We start from the raw sequence: 6,000 nt of genomic DNA, 5'->3' as shown, positions 1-6,000 counted from the left end.
TAACTTCGTAGCCCTCTGGTTGCTTTATGTAAATCTGCTTTTCCAATTCCCCGTGTAAGAATGCAGTCTTCACATTCATTTGTTCCAACTCAAGATTATATTGAGCAACCAACGCCAACACGAATCTGATAGATATCTGCTTAACTACTGGCGCAAATATCTCTGTGAAGTCGATTCCTTCTCTCTTAGCATAACCCTTCGTTACCAACCTTGCTTTGTATCTATCCTGTTTTCTTTTGAATATCCAATTGCATTCGATCGCTTTTCGGCCCACAGGAAGCTTCACATGCTCACATGTGTGATTTTTGTGCAATGAGTCCATCTCATCATTCATAGCCGCCTTCTACTTTTTTGCATTAGGCTCATTAAGAGCCTCCTGAATAATAGACGGGTCCCCCTCATCTGTAATGAGGGCATATACAATATTAGAGTCGTCCTTGTATCTTGCCAGTAACCTGTGATCACGCGATGAATTCCTTCTCACAGGTGGCTGCTCCACCTGATCTTGTACCTGTCTTCGCATTTGTTTCTGTCTGATTATTATCTCTGTCAATCTGGACGTCTACGATCACCCTTTTTAGTTCCTCTTATTCATTTTGATCATTCTTGCGAAATAGGGAGCTTTCATCGAATCTGACGTCACGGCTAGTGATGACCTTGCGTGTGACCTTGTCGAATAACCTGTAACCCTTCATACCAATGTCATAGCTAACAAAGATATACTTTTTGGCTCTATGGTTTAACTTATCTCTCTCAACTGACGGTACATGAGAATAAGCCTCACAACCAAATATGCGTAAATCTGAATAGTCGATTTTCTGACCACTCCATACTTCCTCTGGGATTTTACATTCAATTGTCGTTGAAGGAGACTGGTTCACTAAATAACAAGCCATGTTAACGGCCTCAGTCCATAGGTCCTTGCCCAACACCGCATTCCTTAACATGCATCTAACCCTCTCCAGGAGAGTCTAATTCATTCGCTCAGCCACACCGTTTTGCTCGGGCGTGTGGCACACTGTGTTGTGCCTAATAATCCCTTCATCCTTGCAATAATCATTAAACTCAGTAGAAGTAAATTCTCCACCATTGTCAGTCCTTAAAACCTTTATTTTTCGCCCTGACTGTTATTCCACCATTGCATTCTATTGCTTGAATATGGTGAAAACTTGGATTTGCGTTTCATGAAGTAAATCCAAACTTTCCTGGAGTAGTCGTCAATGAATGAAACAAACCATTACGACCCCTCAATGAAAACTTCTGGCGATGGCCCCCATACGTCAGAATGCACATAATCAAGCACTCCCTTACAAACATATTTTTCAGATTTAAAAGACAGTCTAGATTGTTTACCATATATACAATGCTCGCATATATGTAAATCAGAATTTTTAAAAGCTAGAATCAAACATCGATCAGAAAGTACCTTCATGCTTCGTTCGCTCATGTGGCCCAAACGAACATGCCACATACGTAGAGATGTAGAGTTTGCAATAGCTTCTGTTGCTCCACCTGCCGAGGTGCTCCCAATCAATCTGTAAAGGTTTTCGTGCCTCTGCGCTCTCATAACCACGAGTGCCCCTTTTAAAACTTTAAGGATACCATCAATACCAGTGAACTTACACCCTATAGCCTCAAGTGCACCGAGAGAAATCAGACTTTTCTTCATATCAGGAACGTGCCTGACGTCAGTCAAGGTACGCTCCATCCCATCAAACATTTTGATGCTCACCGTGCCAATAGCCACAACATTACAAGCATTGTCATTGCCCATAAAAACCTGTTCACCATCGCATTTCTTGTAACTGGCAAACCAACTCCGATGAGGAGTCATGTGATATGACGCTCTTGTGTCTAGGATCCACTCATCTGCATGATTGTCGTGAACATGTCCGATCATGGACACAGACAGAACTTCACCATCACTTGTCTCTTCATCAGATATAACAACATTGGCCTCCTTCAAAGAATCCACTGAATTTTCTTTCTTCGCTTTAGGATTTCGACAATCCTTCTTTGTGTGTCCAGACAACCCACAATTCTAACACTTTAATTTTCCTTTGTCCTTACCCTTGGATTTGGATTTAGGTCTTGAGGATCCTATACCTCGCTCAGAATCTCTGCCTCTCGTAATCAATGCATCAGAAGATGCTCCCATGTTGTCGTTTAACTTTCTCATAGCCTTCCCTTAAAGGGCTGAGATAATGGTGTCAACACTTAAGGTTTTATTTACGATGTACATCGTATCCCTGAAAGACTCATATGATGTAGGAAGAGAATTTAATAATATACATGTCTGTTCCTCATCTTTGACCACTTCCTCCATATTCAGCAATTTGCGCATCAATTTATTGAAGTTGCCGATATGGGCTTCTAGATCTCCACCCTCTGCAATATTGAATGTGACGACCCAAACCCGAAAATCGGGCTTAAAAAATTCCTAATTGCCGAATTCGGTATCGACAGCCTCCGTAGTACCCCATTCTCGGCTTCCAGCGTCTAGACACCAGGTTCCGATCCTGGGATCCTATAAGGAGGATTTTTCAACGTACATTTGTCTCATAAGAAGCATAACCACAAGTATACCCAAATCATAAAGGCAACATCATCATCACATATCCACTAATATAAACATTTGAATACAATGTTGAAAGGGAAATACATATGTCAAAAATTAAAGCACCAGAAGACCGTTGTACGCTCCAAGCTTAACGTTGCTGCAACTTAACGCCACCTACACGCATCTATCGTGCATAAGCTTATAGAAAGCTTAGAGGGTGGGGTAAGTGTGTGCAATACATGTGCCAAGTATCCAATACAATACCATAATCATATAATATCGGAAATATAGGCAAGATCATGAATCATACGATATCAAAGTAAGAGAAAATATTGACAAAATCATGAATCATATGATATCAGAGTAAGCGAAAATATACTGGTAAGTCCATGAGTCATATAATATCAGAGTACGCAATGTAGATCATAATGAGCTAAATATCATATGCTGCGGATGCAATGCAATATGCAGATCCTGTCAAGTCCATCTAAGCCATTTAAGTGCAGAAACGTAACAATCCAAAATGTCATATGCCATGGATGAAATGCAATATGCGATGCGAATGAAATGACTAAGCTGGAGTGAAGTCGGGATGATAATACGTAGTATCGCAGGCTATGGGGTCCATCACAAAGGAATTCTATCCAAATTAGTCCCATACCTAAATTTGGATAGTCAAACATAATGTGGTAAACTCCTTATATCAGGTTAGTCGCATGCCCCAACCAAAATCCTGGCCATTGCGAAGGTACATGTAACAAATAGTTACGCACCACTAGCCCGAGTGGATAGTAAATGGATGAATGAATGAGTATGCCACTCCTGCTTAGTAGCTTGCCAGCACAGTAGCCTGCCAACTTTTAGTAGCTCGCCCAGGCCTCAACCCCACTCACATCACACCCGCCCACATCAGCGTCCACCCACGTGCGCCCACATGTGCAACAGTGACGGGGTGTCATAATATCATGTCAGTCCTTATATCAAGTCTACAAATCAGTACAGTTCCCCTCTGGAAAATCACCAGGGTCAAATACACTACCTGCTGACTACCGCTCTCCAAGCCGCACAGCCCAGCGAGCGTAAGAGACCTCACTACCCGCCTGTGGATAGCTAACACCAACAAGGCATGAATGTAGCGGACCCATTTACGAGCTGGTCAAACTCAGCCTAGCTATTGCCCCCTTACTCAGGCGGGTAAGGCCACACCCCCTCCCAACCGACCACGATACAATGGGAGACACGTCTTAATGGTAAAGGCACCGACGCTCATGTTTTCCACTCGGTCTCGGCGTTGGAGCATCTCCTGGTACCAAGGAGGTTCTGGGACTTTCATCCAAGGATATCCTACGTGCCCACAGTGCTAGAATCAAGCATTTTTGGTGTTCAAATTTAGTCATCCATGATGTGCCTGTGGAGGCTACGGCCCTGATAATGCTAGGGCGAATAATAACTGTGTTATTAAAATGTGAGATGCATGAGTCACACCCTCCAGTCATGCAGCAATCTTGCATGTACCGCGCGCTCATGTGGGTAACTCCTATCAATAAGTCCCATAAATAGTCTGCCCAATGGCATATGCTATGATTAGTCACTACTCATATGAGTCATGGAGTTATACTAAGTGTAAGACCCGTATCCTAGTCCATACTATTCCGTTGACTCCTGCGATCATTCCCGTCGAATTCCGGCAACCTGTGACCTATAATCGACATTTGTGTGCAATCCTAAATTATATCCTGTAGATTTGAGTCAGCTTAATCCGAGACTCATACCATTATGATCGCACCGTCGCCTCTCGTGCGCCAATCCAACACTTAGATCATAAGCTGTGAACCATGTATTATAATAGTCGTGGACCACATATTGCGGGACCCACCTACTCCATGTGGCACCAATCCTTAGGAAATCATGAGAGTGATGACATCACCCTATTTATAGTCACCCTACCCTAGCTATAGCCACCCTACCTAACCTTAGCCCTTCTTACAAGCACTTATGGCTAGTCACCCTACCCCTAGCCCTTCTTACAAGCATTTATTGCTAGCCACCCATACCTCTCTTACAAGTAATCATGGCCTACCTAAGCTACTCTCTCTCTCTTTAGAACTCTCTCTCTCTCTCTCTCATTTCTCAAACCCACATTCCCAAGCAAGGAAAAATCTCACGTCTAAGCTCTTCTATGTGAGAAAAGAGTGAGTTGTGTGGCCCACTTTCCTCTCCCAAAATCCTTCATCCTAGCCCTTCAACTCTCATCACCTTCCATCAAAGTGAGACACAAGGAGATCAAACGGTGGGTGCTTCTATAAGCTAGTTTTCATGTTTTTATGATGGGCCAAGTGAGGCCCACCGATCCATGGTATGGATCTCACTTTGGACCCTAAGATGTGGCCGATGGCCCACCTTGATTCCCATGATCATTCCATGATGGGGCCATTCTCCATGGACCCCACCATGATGTTTATTTTTCTTACATACATAGGGTCATCTAGACCTTCCATTTTGGTGGAGAAAGGATCTTCACCGTTGATTCTCGATTTGATGGGCTCACATGTAATGGGACCAACTTGATGTATGATTGAATGCTTGAAAAGGAGGGCCCATAGTGTCGGGGTCCCTCCATCACACGTGTGTCTCACTCACACTCTCTCTCATTTTGTGTGATGTGTGGCCCACTCGGATGGACCCCACCTCGATGTATGTCTTATCCATACCATCCATGCATATGGTGGCCCACCTAGACAGCACGTCTGAAGGTGAGGCCCACCTTAATAAGTGTTGTATCCAAGACCGTCCAACGTCCTTGGATGCTGGACATCAGTGGACTGTGAACTGACAGTGATGAAAAAAAATGTAAGTTTGTTTTGAAATTTAGGGTGGGTTGCTCATGTAGGCCCCACTTTGATATATGAATTTAATCCACGCCGTCCATCCTTTTCCTCAGACCATTTTAGGCGTTGAGCCGAAAAATGGGGCCAATCCGACTTTTGGGCGGGCCATAGCATAGCAAACAGTGTTTTCTACCATTGAAATTCACTTTAAATTTTCTACACGCCAAAACATACCGCATATTGGGCTCATTTAGTCTGTCTTGGGCAATAAAACCCAATGGCTGGGGTGGATTTTACTGATGCGGGCCCTGTGTACGAAAAACCTTGAGAGAACAGGTTTTCAAAAAAAAATAAAAATAAATAATAGCCAAGTAGTAGGCGCTGTTGCTGCTTGCGTGCAACAGCGTCCTACTGCGGTTGATGGACGGACGGGCATGGGAACATGGGTCCCAGCCATGGGCCCCACCTCTATGTGTTTAGATCATCAACACTGTGCCTTTGTTGGGTCCCCTTTGGTACGGTGGCCCCCCCAAATGTTAGCCATATTGGAAACTCAGGTGGCCCATGCCACAGGAAACAGTGAGATTGAACGTCTGCCCTTGAAAACGCTTT

This window comes from Magnolia sinica, chromosome 16 (assembly GCF_029962835.1).
Source record: "Magnolia sinica isolate HGM2019 chromosome 16, MsV1, whole genome shotgun sequence".
NCBI classification, from domain to species: domain Eukaryota; kingdom Viridiplantae; phylum Streptophyta; class Magnoliopsida; order Magnoliales; family Magnoliaceae; genus Magnolia; species Magnolia sinica.
Note: the sequence above shows the minus strand (reverse complement) of the source record.